The sequence below is a fragment of the Aethalodelphis obliquidens genome, unplaced genomic scaffold (genome assembly GCF_003676395.1).
Source record: "Aethalodelphis obliquidens isolate GAN/ISIS:26980383/991018 unplaced genomic scaffold, ASM367639v1 scaffold10, whole genome shotgun sequence".
NCBI lineage: Eukaryota > Metazoa > Chordata > Mammalia > Artiodactyla > Delphinidae > Aethalodelphis > Aethalodelphis obliquidens.
In genome coordinates this window covers 5,371,562-5,389,537 of record NW_020837954.1, presented here as the reverse complement: position 1 = coordinate 5,389,537, position 17,976 = coordinate 5,371,562, and positions in this window count along the sequence as shown.

Here is a 17,976-nt window from a genome sequence, read left to right as displayed (position 1 = left end):
AGTATCAGCTAGATTTGGGCAGCTGCCGTAACAAATGGTGAGATTTTTTGAATCAAGGAATATGGGGACTTTTAACGGAGAAAAAGGTGGGTTTTGGGAGGTGTGGGAAGTAGAATTGAAGGGCTGGTCGAGTGGGACAGCAGCCAAGGGTGGCCGGCCAGGCGAGGCACATAGAAAGCAGTCGGAGATGTTACCTATTCCTGTGTGGTTGAGTATCTGTACTGCTTGACGGACGAGGGTCAACCAAGAAAAAGGATCCTCTTTGTGTTCGGGGTGAGGTAGTTGGTGTCTTAGGGCTTGTTCTGTTTACTGGATGGCAGTGGCTTGTTCGCTCAACTGTTGGATAACTTTGGGAATCAAACTGATATATGAGCGAAAGACGCTGATAGAGCCCACGGGGTAGGCATCAGTTGCCCATCGGTAGATTTTTCCTTGTACCCCTTTTACCCATCTTGTGTCCCAGGGATCTTTGATGTTGATGAATAATTGACCCTTGCCATTTCTGGTGAGCAGGTGGGATTGTCGGAGCGAGCTCCTGGTATCTAGTTTTGCCACATGGATGTTACATGAGTGATAGGGGCACCCCCCATAGGTCTCATTCCACCATTGACAGTAGTCTCGGGTCTGATCGTAAGTGAAGCAGACAGCGGGGGTGGACCATCCCAGGGGAACACCTTCTATGTTAGAGATGGGGATCTAGACTGTTACCAAGGCCTGGCACCCATCTGGTTGGCAGTCTCCCGTGCCCAGGACTCGGGTGTGGGTCCGACCTTTAGCTTGCCATGTCCCGTGGACATGGAAGCGCTATAGGGACATCTGGTGAGTCCTGGGTGGCAGGAGGAGCAGCAGGAGGAGAGACAGGGTGATGGACAAGCCGTAGTCTCGTGGGACCCAGTGGTAGGGCCGTCCAAGTCTCTGGAGTTGGGGCCATTTTAAGGCGGGAAACATGGTACCAGGAAGGGTGTCCCAAGAGTTTAGCTGCCGTGGGAGTGGTGGGGATCACCGTATGGGGGCCTGTCCACTGTGGCTTGAGAGATTGAGGGTGTAATTCTTTGAGGAGGACGCTATCGCCGGGTTGTAGAGGGAGAGAGGAAGTTTCAGAGACAGCCACTGTCGGTAGATGATGGTCAGCGTGTTCGCGGAGAAGACGGCGAAGCAGGGAGAGGTAGGGAAGGTAGGAGGCTAGGGGTGGACTCTGGGTTGGTAGGTCGTGAAGGAGGAAAGGGCGGCCGTAAAGTAGTTCAAATGGACTGAGGCCAGTAGGAGTCCGAGGTGAGGCTCGGATTCGGGTAAGGGCTAGAGGAAGCAGGTCGGGCCATGAGACACGGACCTCAAGGGACAGTTTGGTGAGGTGATCTTTTAAGATCCCATTGGCGCGTTCAACCTTACCAGATGATTGGGGGTGGTAGGGGATGTGGAGTTTCCAGGTGATCTGGAGAGCCTCTGATACCTGATGAACCACCTGAGAGAAAAAGGCGGGTCCATTATCCGACTGAATGGAGACCAGCAGACCAAATCGGGGGATGATGTGTTGAAGCAGGATGGTGGCGACTGTGTCTGCCATTTCTCGAGTTGTTGGATAGGCCTCGATCCAACCTGAAAAGGTGTCAATGAGAGTGAGCAGGTATCGGAAGCGTTTGCAGCGGGGCATATGGGTAAAGTTGATCTGCCAGTCTTCACCAGGCTGATGTCCACGCATCTGGTGTGTAGGAATTTGGGGCCGTAGGCCTCCTTGTGGGGAGACGGATGCGCAGGTTTGGCAGGCCATGTGAGTCTTTGAGATGGCCTCTCTAAGTCCTGGCAGATGAAAGAGGGGGTCCAAAAAACGGAACATTGCTTTTGGACCAATGTGTAAGGATTTATGGATGTCTGATAGGAGGCTGGCTGCTTGGGCCAGAGGTAGGACAATTTTGTTGTCTATAAAAATCCATCCTTTGTTGTCTTTGTGTCCCCCTTTTGATAGTAAGGCAGCTTCCTCGTGCGGGGTATATGTGGGTTGGGTAGGACTGGTAAAAAATAGGAGTGGAGCTGGAGGATCCCCTTTTGTAAGCTCTCGGGCCACGGAATCGGCCTTCGAGTTACCTTGTGCTATTGGGTTGGATGGGAGTTGATGACCCCTGCAATGGATAATTGCTACTTCTTTAGGAAGCTGGAGGGCCTCCAGGAGTTTTGCAATGAGGGAAGTGTTGACCACTGGGGATCCCTTAGTGGTCAGAAATCCGCGTTCCCTCCATAGTGCTGAGTGGCTGTGTGCAATGAGAAAGGCATATTTAGAGTCTGTGTAGATGTTAACCCTTTGGTCTTTGGAAAGGTTAAGAGCTCGTGTAAGTGCGATTAGTTCAGCCTTTTGGGAGGTCGTTCCTTCTGGGAGGCTGTTAGCCTTGATAATAGTTGAGATAGTTACCACCACGTAGGCTGCCCGTCGGCGCCCGTCAGGACCGAGTATCGAACTACCGTCGACAAAGAGATTGCGGTCCAGATTTGAAAGAGGGGTGTCAAAGAGTCCCTCTCTTGGTGGTTTGAAGGCCTCTATGACATGAGGGCAGGAATGGAATGGAAAACCCCCAGTGCCAGAGATAGGAAGGAGGGAAGCCGGGTTCAGGCGAGGGGAGAGATCGAGAGAAATAGCTGGGTTTTCAATGAATAGTAGGTGGAACTCCTGGATGCGGGAGGGGCCCCGGAGGGAGAGAGACTTGTGGCCTAGGAGGTCGACCAGCCGGTGGGAGGAAAACACGGTTAGTGGGTGGGCCAGAGTCAGTTTGAGTGTTTGTTTGGTCAGTTTGGCTGCCGCTGCTAGGGCCCGAAGGCATGGTTGCCATCCCCGAATGGTTGGGTCTAACTGTTTGGAGAGGTAAGCCACGGGGCGGTAGGAAGGCCCTACAGGCTGGGCAAGGAGTCCAGTGGCTATTCCGGCCCGTTCATCCACAAAAAGGTGAAAAGGTCGGTTTGGGTTGGGCAGAGAAAGGGGAGGAGAAGATATCAGAGCGTTACGGAGGGTGAGAAAGGCCTGTCGAACGACGGAAGGAGAGGTGAGGGGTCCTTGAGGGGTTTCTTTAGTGGCTAGATATAAGGGTTTAGCGAGGAGAGCAAAGTTAGGGATCCAGTGTCAGAAAAATCCTATAAGGCCCAAAAAGGAGAGAATTTGTTCCACTGTTTCCGGAGGCTGGAGTTCACGGATAATCCGGGTGCGGTTGGCTGTTAGACCTTTTGTGGTAGGGGTAAGGTGGAGCCCCAGGTAGGTTACGGAAGATACAGATAACTGAGCCTTGGCTGGGGAGACCCGATAACCGCGAGAGCCAAGGTAATTGAGGAGATCTGCAGTGTGTTGTCTTGAGAGGCTGAGAGACGGGCTACAAAGGAGGAGGTCATCTACATATTGAAGGAGTGTGCTGGGGGTAAGGGAGCAGGAAGTGAGGTCCCGTGCGAGCGCCTGACCGAAGAGGTGAGGACTGTCGCGGAAGCCCTGGGGAAGAACTGTCCAGGTGAGCTGACTGGAAGTATGAGTATCCGGATCCGTCCAGGTAAAGGCGAAGAGGAAATAGGAGTCGGGATGTAGGGGGATAGTGAAAAAGGCATCTTTGAGATCCAGAACCGTAAAGTGGGTTGTGGATGGGTGGATATGGGAGAGCAAGGTGTATGGGTTTGGTACTACTGGGTGGAGAGGAATTATGGCCTCATTGATTATTCGGAGGTCCTGGACCAGGCGATAATCCCCAGAGGCCTTGCGGACAGGCAGGATGGGGGTGTTGCAGGGAGAGTCAGTGGGGATAAGGAGTCCCTGGTTCAGGAGTCTGGTGATAAAAGGTTGTAGGCCCCTAAGGTGAGTCTCAGAGATGGGAATTTGGGGCCTTGATGGAAATTTGGAGGGGTCCTTTAGGCAGATGAGAACGGGGGAATGGTGTGTTGCTATTATGGGCTTAGAAGTATCCCAGACTTGGGGATTGATTGGGTTCGGTGTGATTGGAAGAGGGGGATAGGAGGGGGAGGGTTCTAGAGACAGGCCGAGAAGAGGAAGCAGGAGTTGGGAGGAGGGGACCTTAGGGTCAAGTCTAACTAGCTGGAGGGAGGCCCCTAAGTGGAAAAGGACATCTCGGCCTAGCAAGGGAACTGGGCAGGATGGTATGACTAAGAAGGAATGAGTAAAAGGGAGTCCTTCGATATGACATGGGAGTGGACCGGTCTGGAGTGGGAAGGATGGTTTGCCATCAGTACCCATGACCGAGATCTGGGAAGGAGAAACTGGCCCGGAATAAGTAGGCAGGACCGAATAGGTAGCCCCCGTGTCCACCAGAAATGAGATGGACTTACCCGCTACCTGTAGCGTTACCCTGGGCTCGGCGAGGGTGATGGGGGTCTTCGAGTCCGGGCACCGTCAGTCGTCAGCCAATCCCAGCAGTTCGAGTGGTAATGCCGTTGGGTCGGCCTGCCCCCCGCGTGGAGACGCTGAGGGAGGGCCGGTCGTAGGGCAGTCACTCTTCCAGTGGTCCGTTAGCCCGCAGCTGGGACAGGGCTTAGAAGGAGGTCGGAGATTGGGACATTGGCGAGCCCAGTGGCCTTCTTTCCCGCATTTGAAGCAGGCCCCCGGCGGGGTTGCCTTTTGCGGACCCCGTGGATGCTGTGATCCATGGGAGATGGCCGGCCTTAGGGCGGCTACAAGAGCTTGGGTTTGGAGGGCCACCTTCTGGTGCATCCGAGCCTGTCGGCTGGATTCTGCCAAATCCTCACAGCCATTATAGACTTTAAAGGCCATTTTTACCAGATCTCGAATAGGGGTTTGAGGGCCGTCTTCTGCCCGTTTTAATTTCTTTCGGATGTCCGGGGCTGATTGGGTGATAAAATGGGTGGCTAGGACCGCTGCCCCTGCCAGGGTGTCATGGTCCAGCCAGGTGTAGAGAGTTAAGGCCTCTGTAAGGCGATTGAGAAAGATAGCTGGATTTTCGTTAGGTTCTTGGGTTATCTCTTTTAGTTTTTCAAAATTGACTACCTTATGAGCGGCGGCCTGCATACCAGCCAGGAGGCATTGAATCACGAGGTCGCGTTTATTGCGGCCATCTTGGCCATCCTGATAAGTCCAGCCTGGATCGGTGCCAGGTACGGCAGTCGCTCCGACAGGCGTGGAGTTGTCGGTAAGGTGAACCTGATCTGCATGGTTTCGGGCAGCAGTTTGAATTCTTTCCCTCTCGTCAGGGGTCAGAATGGAAGATAGGATCACAAAGATATCGTGCCAGGTTAGATCGTAAGCTTGAGAGAGATAGCAAAATTCTTTGATGTAGCGGGAAGAGTCGGCAGAAAAGGAGCCTAATCGCTTTTCTATTTGAGAGAGATCTTGGAGAGAAAAGGGAACATGAACTCTAACTAATCCTTCCGCTCCTGCTACCTCCCTCAGAGGGCAGAGGAGATTTGAATCTTGGGAGTCATGAGAGCGTGTATGTGCACTAATTGGCGAAGCAAGGGGCGGGCGTGGGAGGAGAAACCGTCGAGGGAGGCAGGGGGAACGGTTGGAGGGGACGGAGAAGGTTCGGGAGGAGGAGGGACCGCCTCAGGGTAGGGTGGAGGTTGGAGAGGAGCTCTGGAGGGGGGAGAGGCGAGAGATTCGGGAGGGTCGGCTAGTGGAGAGGGGTCATCGTCAAAGGAAATTAAGGGCTTGAATGTAGGAGATGTCTGGCAAGAAGGATCTGCGAAGTGGAACAATCGACGCAGAGGGAAGGGTGGGAGCGCAAATATCAGAAGACCTGAACATAGGGGACCTCGGACCATTTGCCCGTCCTGCGGCAGTAATTATCTAGATCACGGAGGATGTTAAAATCGAAAGTCCCTTCAGGAGGCCATTTGGATTGACTGTCTAGAGGATATTGTGGCCAGGCCACAGTGGAATAGAAAATAAGCCGTCGGCGACGGAGATCTTGGAAGAAACCGAGGGCGGTAAAATTGGCTAGGAGACACCCCAGGGGCGTCTTAGGATCTGGTTTCGATTGTGAGGTTCCCATGACCCCCAGTCTGTCCCTGAGTGAATGGAGAGGGAGAGAGGCGTCCCTGGTCTCAGTCTCCAATTCACGGCAGGTCGGAGGGCGGTCAGGCGATTGGGACGTCTCCACAATCACCCGAGGCCCGGCGGGTCGGAGAGCGGTCAGGCAATTGGGACGTCTCCACAGTTGCCCGAGGCCCGGAGAGGGGACGGAGGAATCCCTGACGCGGCCACGATTAAGGACAGGGAGTCCGGTGGGCAGGGACTCTGAGGGTCGGAGGGAAAAGGGAGGGGGACTTACCCCGTTTTCTGCCGGATCGGGTGGATGAGTAGAGGTTCCTTGGTTGTCTCCTGGGGGAGGCGAGGAGCGGCCCGTGCGGTAACCCGCGGGGCTTGGTACCCCTCCCGGGTTTCGGCACCAAATGTAAGGTCGGATCTTAACAAACGGCACCACGAAACAGAGGAAAGCTTCAAGTGAGCTTTATTAGGGAGCGCTCCCGGGCGAGGTTCACTGGTCCGAGAGAAAGCGGCCAGAAAACTCGCGCCCGGGCAGGGGTTGGGCAAGATTTTATAGGGGAAGAAGGGAAAGGGGTGTGGTGAATCTGGGAGGGCACAGGGTATTCCTTATTTGGTGGTCTTTTTGGGTATCCTGGGGGACCGTTAGTCCCGCCCATCAAAAGACAGGAAGGCTGGGCTGGTTTCAAAGTCCCCAGGTCAGTTCCTGGAACTGGGGGGTCCGGAATGTCTCCAGGGCAGTTTCTGGAACTGGGTGGTCCGGAGAATTTCGTTCTGATGCAACCTGTGAATCTGATTGTGTTCCCCTGCCTCGGGCCAGTTGGCCTTACAGTTTGTCTTCTCATTTTCTTGATGCATGTGTTTTTCTTACAATGCATATTATAAAACTTTTCCTAAAATTATGTAGAAAATATAATTTTCTATGATTTAATTTTGTATAAAGAATCGTTACAATATATAAAGTGTTCTGGTAAAATTAGATTTTATTTATTTTATTTTTTTAATATATTGAAGCATCAGTTATAATATGATAAATATAACATAAATTATATTTAAATTAAAATGTTTTCTTTAATCTTAAAAACTATTAAATATTTCAGGTTCAAGGAGTTAGAATTGCTAAGTATCCAAGTTATAGTGGCTATTAAAATAATAATTAAAAAAATAAAAATTGATTAAGTTTATTTACAATGATGAAAATAAATTATCAATGGAAATGAGAGATAAAAAGGTTTTGGGTAATAAATAGAAGTTTATTTGATATATGCTAACACATATATATGACTATAAAAAAAAAAAGGTTCTGATGAACCTAGGGGCAGGACAGGAATAAAGGCACAGATGTAGAGAATGGATTTGAGGACACGGGGAGGGGGAAGGGTAAGCTGGGATGAAGTGAGAGAGTTGTATTGACAATATATATATATACTACCAAATGTAAAATAGATAGCTAGTGGGAAGCAGCCGCATAGCACAGGGAGATCAGCTCACTTTGTGACCACCTAGAGGGGTGGGATAGGGAGGGTGGAAGAGAGACACAAGAGGGAGGGGATATGGAGATATATGTATACGTATAACTGATTCATTTTGTTATACAGCAGAAATGAATACAACATTGTAAAGCAATTATACTCCAATAAAGATGTAAAAAAAAGATGAAAAGATAAATAAATTTTAAAAAAGAAGTATATTTGATAACTTTCAAACCTTCTTTTCCATAGGTAGTTATTTCCACACTCACCAAAACTTATCAGAGTTTCCAATGAATTATATCAGATAAGCAGGAGTTTCAGTCATTATCTTTCTTACCTTCTAAACGCACCAAGTTTCAGAGAACAGAAGGAGAGACATTAAATGAATAAAGGAAGAATACATGTTAGATCATCATAACCCACTGAAGCTTGATTATGTTGACAAAACTGTATAACAGAATGTTAACCCAATTTGTATATCTAAAACAGCATTGTGAAATGAAAGGGAAACTTTTAATCAAGGGTTATACTCAGAATAACAATTAAAAATACAATACAATATAATCTCCATGCAAGCTCTGGAGTAATAAAATAGTAGTTATTCCCATTAGAATTATCAGCATCTCATAAAATGCACATCTTGATATCCCTTGGAAAAGGTGAAAATCCCCTGATAATTCCTTAGCAGTGAATAAGTGTAGTCAACCCCTAAGGAATTAAGATAAGATGAGAAAAGTTTATAAGAATAGATCTCTTGAGCCTAACCGAGAAACTAAATTCATTTACTGAATGCAAGAAGCTTATAGGAATAAGCAAAGCAAGCGGAATAAAGAATCTGGAGACATAAAAGTCAAGATGACACAGAAATTCTCTGAGCTATGAAATACATTTTCCACACATTCTGTCATGGATGGGTACAAGGAATTCCATTTGAAGAAATGTACTCGCTTGTTTACATTGATGGTGTCAGTCAGTTTTCTGTAGGGAGTCTTATCACCAGTGATAGGAAAAGCAGTGAATCTGCTTATTAAAAAAATAACTACACTGAGTTTGAACAAAGATATTCTCCTACACTTTGTGGCTATGTAACCATTACCAAGTGAAATGTATATGTGTTGTGTAAACATACAATCACCACATATGTAAAGCCTATACCTTATGCATAAATAAACACATATACACAGTATTACTTCTCTACTATCAGGAAACTGGATTTCTGTTTTCTTCAGGAGTCTATCATATAAGGATATTCAGTGTTGGAATCTAGGACTGGCGCTACAGAGGCAAATAGCCCAGGAATGTAATGGAGAGCAGGTGAAAGAATATTCAAGGAAACTATCCAATAAGTTATTCTCCACCACTGAGGAAAAAGAAGTAATCAAAGAGATTCGTATGTGAGGAAATTTATAATATTGATCCTACTATAGAAAAATCACCCTATTCTCAGCAATTACTTAGTAATATTCAAAATAGTAATATTCTGAATTTGTCCATCAGACAATACTTGGAAAAGGAATTACTGTCCAATAGTAACAGTAACAGTACCAGTAACAGTACCAGTAACAGTACCCCAAGTTGGAATCCCTTTAATTGTGAAAATTATACAAGGCCAGAGATTTTCATTGAAATTTAATTTATACATAAATATTTTAAAAGGCTGGATTTCTGTGTGACCTAAATGTAACATCAAAAACATCTCACATTGTACAATTCACATATTCTTTAAAAGGTGGGTTTAAATTGATGTTTTATAAAGTGAACCACTGAGTTGTGTTTTCAATAATAGAATATTTTCACAAAGTGAGTTGTCACACCTTGCTTTTCTTTGTATCTAAATGATCATGAAAATTAAAAAATAGTTTAGTATGCCAAATATTCTGCTACATAATCTTCATTATTTTTTTTCCCAAACTCTATTGAGTTTTCTAATTATGTGTGACAAACTGATGCAGCATTGTAGTGGCCACAGGACTTCTTCTTTTGAATATAGAAAAAGCTCAGTGATGGTTCCTTGACTGAAATGATAGGAAAAGCTTTATGAAGAGCACCTATGACTACAATTTTGTTCATAATAACAATGATGGTTATCATTAATATTAGAGGCTGTCTTGTCTTGTTTCCAGACTTTATAATATACTTCTAACAACTGAGATCACTTCACTTTTCAGAATAGTTCCACCAAGTTTCTAGAACCATTAGCTTCAAGACATTTATGAAGAGTTTAGTAATGTGGGATTTGGCTTTAAATCCTCTGGTGTCCGTTCTGTACCATAGTTCTGGAGTCCTGTATTATTCTATTTGTTTTCACTTCAACTGAAAGCCAATCTAGTGAAGTAAGAATTGAGAACCCTGCCTTGTCCTCTTCAGGTTATTTTGTAGGAATAGAGCCCATTCCTGAACTTCAGTGTAACAGCTGGACCACTGTCACTTGCTGAGTCAATATTTTATGTCTACATTACTAGATACTTGAATCTCTAAATAAGATGTTTTCTTAAATTTTTCATGGCCCCATATAAGACTCACCCATCAGGTTCTTTTTAAGATTCTCTCAGGCCGAATATTTATCTGTCATAATAGCCCTAGAATACTATGTTCTTCTTGACTGGGCAGATGACCTTGAATTATGCCTGAACTTGTTAACTCAGAGCATGACCTCCCCAGGGAGTGAATTTAATTTCAGATTTTTGTACCAGCTAATCTGTCCTTTTCACCTGTTAAGTAGAGAGTTATGACTGATTCTATCCTGAGACAACTTCCTCAATCCCAAAATAATTTGGGCCTGGATTAAGTTTACTAGTCATCCATGTCTAGCGAGATTTCTGTCATAATTCCTGAGTCTCCTACCTAGAACTTAAAGCTGTCTAGCTAGTTCCTGAGTATAAACTTTAAAGAAGCTGACCATTTGCTAACCAGCATTGCACATCACAGTCTGAAACATCTGCTCTTGAAATAGCTTCCATTTTGCATCAACAGTGCTATTATTAGTAGGTTTTCACAGTCTTAGCTATCTGGATCTTATGTGAATCTCTCCTTTATTCCTCTCAAGTCATCTATGGAGTTCTTTCTAGGAGCCGTTATCTACCCTGAGGTTCTAGCTCCTCCACTTTGTAAAGTAGGGATTACTTAAGTACTACCTAAATCCAGTAACCCATTGACTACTCTGTCTTACTGTCAGCTTCTGCAGTCTCATAAATATTCTATCCTTTGTCTAGAATATCCATATAGCAAAAGAGCTGGAAGGCTCTTGCAAATCTCCCGGTTCATAGCTATGAAGCTATCAGTGTAAACACAAATCTCTACTTAAATCCCGAATATTCATGCCCTGTTGCTTTGTGTGTGAGAGCGAGTGAGGGGTGTGCAGCAGAGGTGTAGTAGCTGTAAGGAAGAGGAAAGGGGGTTCTACATTTTCTACTTTTTCTTCTTCCCGCTTCCTCACTTTCCTCATTAATACTTGATATTAAGTATTAATACTTAGCCATCTTAACACTGCCACTTAGCCACTGGGATGAGGAGCCTAGAAAAAGATTGTGTCTAACACTGGAATAGTTGATCCTCAGTATGAGGAAGAGAGGTGAATTTTCCATGAAAATCTTCATTGTATCTAACAGGTACAGCAGTATAATTACTGAAGCAATGAGAGGATGGCACAGACATCAACTCTGGGCAGCTGCTAATTTTGAAATGTGTGAGTATCATTTTTCGCTTTGTACTGTCACTCACCAAATCATTTGCCAGTTGATGGGAAGAAAAAAATTGCCTTGGGCTCATATAGCCTCAAGACCAAAATAAAACAGAGAGAGTCAAGATCATTGAGTATAACTATGAAAGGATTTTATAACATTATGGTAACCCCAAAACATTAAGACTGAACTTATTTGTAGTTATTAGTTCAATCCAGGAAACTGTTTCTTAAAGGATGATGTATTTTTTCATTTCCTTAAATATTAAAAATGATAATGGGTCAAGGACAGTAGAGTTACTCTGCTATCAGTGGGGCAAAGGGTCAGAGATTTGGTTGGGGCCTACACACGGGGTGGGAGGGGTTAATAGATTTCCAACCTCATTTATCTTCCCAGTAGTCATAACTATAGAATTTGGAGTTGGGCACATATAGGTGGCTATAGCTGGAGACTGTAGCTTAATTTGTTGGATTTGATGAACTGGTGGGCTCAAACACCACTGAATAATTTGAACATATTTGAGAAACATATCTCTAGGAGATATGTGCATTCAGCTATGTCAGGCTTTTATTGTGCTTAATTCCCAAAATAATAGTTTTTGAGAACTGAAAGGGATCAGTCATATTAATGAAAGGAGAATAGTATATTAATTATAGCCACTAAATAACTATTAAGTTGTATTCTGTGTTATCTTAGAAAGCCTTAGGTAAAAAAGTCCTAAATAAGACTATTTATCTTCATCTCAACATGCAGACATAAAAGATTCTTTTTGATGATCTAGAAAGCCATTCAAGTATTGGTTATTTTAGTAGTTGTTACAAACCTCCATCTGGTGAAACAGCAGCCCCAAATAAACAGATGTTTTGAATTTTTCATCAGGGAATAATGGTCTTAATACACATTTCACGGATGCTGGGCAAGGTGCAAGTGCATCCTAGGCTGGATTCTCTCATGTCCATCTGCTGGGCTGGCTGGTTGCCTGCTCAGGAGTTGCTCAAATCTTTGCCATGTGGCATAGTTTTCAACTTTGGATCATTTACATGGATAGCCTGAATTTGAATCAAAGTGTACATCATACAAATATGGGGCCACTTTCCATCATGTGATTTTTTTTCATCCTTTATTCTAACTTAGATTCTATGGTTATGTTTTTCTTTATGTATGCTTTTCTTCCCATTCAAAAACATGATCAAGCAAACTTTTGAATTTAGTATCTATAAACATATTGTTAATAAATTAATAGATAACCTATTTATTTGGAGGTTATTACTTTCAATTAGAAAGACATTCTCAGAAACTATGTCTATGAAATTGACCAGCCTACCAACAAGCAGCCCATACAGTAATAACTTCTGTTCCAGATATCATTAATTTAACATTACCAAAAATTTTTAACATGTTAATTTAATAGGAAATAGTATCTCTGAAGTGCCAAGAAAGACAATTGTTGAAAAGCTCATGAATTTGTCTCAGAGCTTATAAGTTTGGGAAATACCCTAAGACTTTCATTATGAATCTAATTATTTAAGACACAGTTTGAAGAGACCTGATTATCTGGTTTTAATTCCAAAATAGATTATAATCAACAAATTAGAAACACAGAATGGAGGTAGAGCAGGTGAAGTGCTATTTGCTCTTCAGTGTTAAGCACAGAAACTGTGGCAAGGATGTCAGGGGAGACTGGAGGCAGATGGACCAGCCAAGTGAGTGAGTCTTCCTAGACCTGTCCAGTGTCACTGCTGCTGGCTGGTGGTCTAAACAGCTATATTATGCTTCTGACCATCTAATGAACATATTTGGTAGCCTTTCTTCTCAGGCTAATATGGGAGTAGCTAAAATTTTGAAAATAATTGCAAATCATAAATGGGAAAGAAAAAAACAACTCAAGAACCAAGGCTTTCTTTTTACAATGGAAGTACAAATTATAGTTGTGATGGTTTTAAACTAGTACAGCCTTAGTTATTCGGAATTCTTAGTGGATAAAATATTCTTTTACATTTCATCTTCCAGTGAGTTGAGGTCTTTCTAGTCAGAAACTCTCATGTTTTAAATGTTACAAAATTTTATTAGCCTACTTTTAACCTTAATAAGAGTGACAAGGTGAAGATAAGAAAAACATTGTTTAATTTTGGAGGAGATTATTGTGCCTTTAGGCTCTCAGTTTAAATATCAATTCTCATTATGGTGTTCTGTAGATAGACAAGGTCTGTGTTGTTCATTTTCGCCTGGACTAAACCTTGTATGGTTCATATTATTGCTAGATTTTAAATGTGCTTTGTAGAAATATTTTTCTTTCTTTGTAAACTTTTGATGACACAATTTGACGTTCTATTTACCTGAATTCTGATTAACTTAGGTGTCACTGAATTTTTCTTAAAAATGTTTTTAAAGGTCCTAAATTTAAAGAGAAAAATAACTTTTTTTAACCTTTCAAAAGATTTTTAAAGTACTAGAGTATTGCCATTCTGCTTGAATGATCTTAAATAAGTGTTAATTTACAAAATAGAAAATTATCAAGTTTATAGGCTTTGAAGAGCCATATAAGATTTAGTCTAGTAAGAAAATAAGCAATTTTAATATAGTAATTATTGAGATTGTAGTGTTAAGGAAAACTATTTCATTAGAATTCTTGTAACAGTGCTTTTTTAGAATTTTATTTTAAGGCAAGTTCATTAGGTATTTTAATAATGATGGTATGTTATATGTTAAACAAGATATTTGACAATTCCTTGTGACATTTGCTGAGAAAATTGTGTTAGTAAAAAAGAATATTATATACATTAAAAAATTTTTGCCTCTCTAAGTAACTTAGATACTTTTCTATATAGGAAACTAATTTATTACTGAAATAAACATACATGCTGTAATATATATAGAATATTTGGTGCTGGATAGGCAATTAGATCTTAAAGTATAATGGAAGAATTTTCAAGAGAAAAAGCAACAGTGGGGCTCTTAAAGGTGAATAAATTATGTAAGTTCATGGAACAAATTACATAGAGAGAAAAAATTTGGATTTGAATTATTTTATATTCCATCTTCCCTTCTATTGGTAGAAGCACATCCACCTCAGAATAATGAATTTTCTCTTTTAAGCAATAAATTCCCAATCCCCACTGTGTCAATAATTCCAATTCCCATTATGAGTCCACCTGTTCTACAAATTATGAATCATGTCTCTGACCATTATTTGTTCCTCAGTAGATATATAAAAATCCATTTTCATTGTTCTTTCTAAAAATAACTTAGTAGTTAAACTCCATTATTGTGTAACCCCTCAACATTTTCTTAACTCACCTAAAAATTCTAGCTTTAGTCTCTATTATTTTTCATGAATGCGATTATTATCCTCTCACTTGCTTTTCCATACTGTAATTTGCTTCTCCACATCTCACTTTGGTTGCTAAGTTAGAATTGGATGCAGATTTCCATTGCTGATAAAAGGTCATTTTATTATTTACTTGGACTCCCAGATATTATTTTTCTGTGTGTGTAGGCAATAAGCTTGAAATTTATGTAGATAGCTTTTCCTCAGACCAATGGTTGGGAATGAAGAAAGAGAGGGTCATTGTGTAAATATTAGTTTTTAGTAGAAAACCATAAGAGACAAAGAACATGATAAATGAATGGATGTAACTTCCTTAAGTTTGAATTCATTTTTAAAACTAACGTTTTCCAAGACATTCTTTGAATACAGTAACAAAGAAAAAACAAACCTCAAGAGAAACATTCAAGCTTTCACTGAGAACATCAAGTGCTTGTTTGTTGTAGAGGGGAGTATGTGGATAAATTTCTTTCATTCACATCATGAGCAGCTAATGATTATAAAAGATTAACTTTCTTTGCTTAAGACACATGCCAGCAATGATACATTTATGATGGAATAAAATTTATTTTGTTTTAATCCTTGATTTAGTTTGGTTTAGTTTGAGATTGGTAGGTGAATAAGCATTCATCTGTAAGCATATATAGTCCTGTAACATTCATTAAGTAACCAGAAGAATGAGGCATTGAAAGTCTATAGATGTAACAATACTCTCTAAGGTTATGTATTTTACGTTAAGTATTTTACTCAAGTAACTACAAATGTTCACTCATAAGATGCTATTTAAATGGCAGTGTGAGTTCTGATGCTCAGTTTTTTTTTATTCCAGTCACACTGCTCGACAACATTGATATATGACAGGTCTGCCATACTCAATAAAACCATAGCTGGACAATTTTTTATTTCAACCAAGCAGTTGTATGAGTTTCAGATCTCTTGTCTTCCATCATGCCAGGGAACTGATTACTTATAATCAATACAAATCACAAGAGGAATAAGAAACACTGTATTCTTATGTCATGTTCACCCTCAAAGAAGTCATACATAATATTTTTGTTTGTTTGTTCACACCAAATGCAAAGGTATAATCATGAGATTATATATGGAGTAGTAGCATTGACAGACCTGTTAGTGCTGATGGGCCTGGAGTAGTGTTAGGTCTAGATTAGCAATATATGAATGTTTTACCAATAGAGGCTCAGAGTTATGATGCTCTTTAGAATAAGTATAGCTCCTTAATTATAAGGCGTAGAACATTTCAAAAAATTTTAACTCTTTCATTAAAATTTTGCCTCATGATTGTGCATACACTGGCTTGTGCCTGAGGCAGGGTAGAGAAATTCTGCTCTAGCAGCTACTGGGTTTCCCATGACCATCTTGCCATGCACCACAGCCTGAGCTAAGTGAACATTCCAGCCCTGCTCAGTCCACACCACATCATGACACTGGATCTGGGGTGGTCAGGACTGTGGAAAAGACTCAACTATGGGCTGCATCTGAGTGGAGCCACAGATGCCTACAAAGGAAGCACATCAGACCTCTGTATGTGGGCAAGCCCCATTTACTTCAGTACTCCCCTCTTCTGGGGCAAAGATCCTGGTGCAGGGAAAGGGAAAAACTCATGTAAAAAGGATAGAACCAGCTGGAGCCCAACCCTCAGGGCTTTTGCTCCAGCAACTTGGGATCAGAGCCCACCCCTGTCAAGGTGGTGACAGCCACTGAGCAGAGAGGAAGTTCTGCCTCACACCCAGGGCCAGCTCTAACCTCTCCATCTCCAACCCCATGAACCCAAAGAATCTGCAGTATGCTGCCTACAAGAAACTCACTCCCAGGTGAAAGACACACACAGACGGAAAGTGAAGGGATGGAAAAGGATATTTCATGCAAATGGAAATGACAAGAAAGCGGGGGTAAGCAATACTCATATCAGACAAAATGGACTTTAAAACAAGGGCCATGAAGATAGACAAAAAATGACATTATGTAATGATAAAGGTATCAATGCAAGAAGAGTATATTATACTCACTGACATATACCCATTCAATACAGGAGCACCTAAATATATAAAGCAAATACTGACAGACTAAAAGGAGAAATTGACAATAATACAGTAATAGTAGGGGACTTTAACACCCCACTTATATCAATGGACAGATTATTGAGACAGAAAATTAATAAGGTAACAATGATCTTAAGTGACACAATAGGCCATTTATATTTAGTAGGTATCAACAGGACAATACAGTCAAAAACAGCAGAATACACATTCTTTTCAAGTGCATGTGGAATGTTCTCCAAGATAGATAACATGCTAGGCCAAAAAACAGTCTCAATGAGTTTAAGAGGATACAAATTGTATCAAGAATTTTTTCCAGCCACAATGGCATAAAACTAAAACTCAACTACAGAAAGAAAAATGGGAAAAGAATGAAGATATGGAGACCAAATGACATGCTACTAAATAACAATGAGTCAAAGAAGAAATCAAAGAGAAAGTCAGAAAATATCTCAAGACAAAAGAAAATGGAAACACAACACTCCAAAATCTATGGATGTAGCAAAAGCAGTTCAAAGAGAGAAGTTTACAGCAATACAGGCCTTCCCCAAGAAATAAGAAAAACCTCAAATAACTTAACCTCCCACCTAAAAGAATTAGAAAAAGAAGAACAAATAAAGCCTAAAGTCAGCAAAAGAAAGGAAATAATAAAGATCAGAGGGGAAATAAATAAAATAGAAATAAAAAACAATAGAAGAGATCAATGAAATCAAGAACTAGTTTTTTAAAAAGTTAAACAAAATTGATAAGCCAGGCTCATCAAGAAGAAAAAAGAGAGGACCCAAATAAACAAAATAAGAAATGAAAGAGGAGAAATAACAACTGATAACCACAGAGATACAGAAAAGTCATAAAATAATACTACAGTTATATGTGAACAAATTGGACAACCTAGAAGAAATGGATAAGTTTCTAGAAACATACAGCCTGAATCAGGAAGAAACAGGCAATTTGAACAGACCTATCACTAGTAGTGAAATTGAATTTATAATTTAAAAAATCCCATCAGACAAAAGCCTGGACCAGATGGCTTCACAGGGGAATTCTACCAAACATATAAAGGAGAACTAATATCTATCCTTCTCAAAATATTCCCCAAAATCGAAGAGGATGGAGCACTCCCAAATTCATTCGGTGAGGCCACCAATACCCTGATGTCAAAACCAGACAAAGACAGAACAGAAAGAGAAAATTACAGGCCAACATCCTTGAAGAATATAGGTGCAAAAATCCTCAACAAAGTATTAGTGAACTGAATCCAACAATACATAAAAAGCACCATATACCATGATCAACTTGGATGTATTCTAGGGTCACAAGAATGGTTCATCAGTCACAAATCAATCAGTGTGATACACAACATTGACAAAAGGAAGGATAAAAGTCACATCATCATCTCAATAGACACAGAAAAAGCATTTGACAAAGTTCAGCATCCATTCATGATAAAAACTCTCATCAA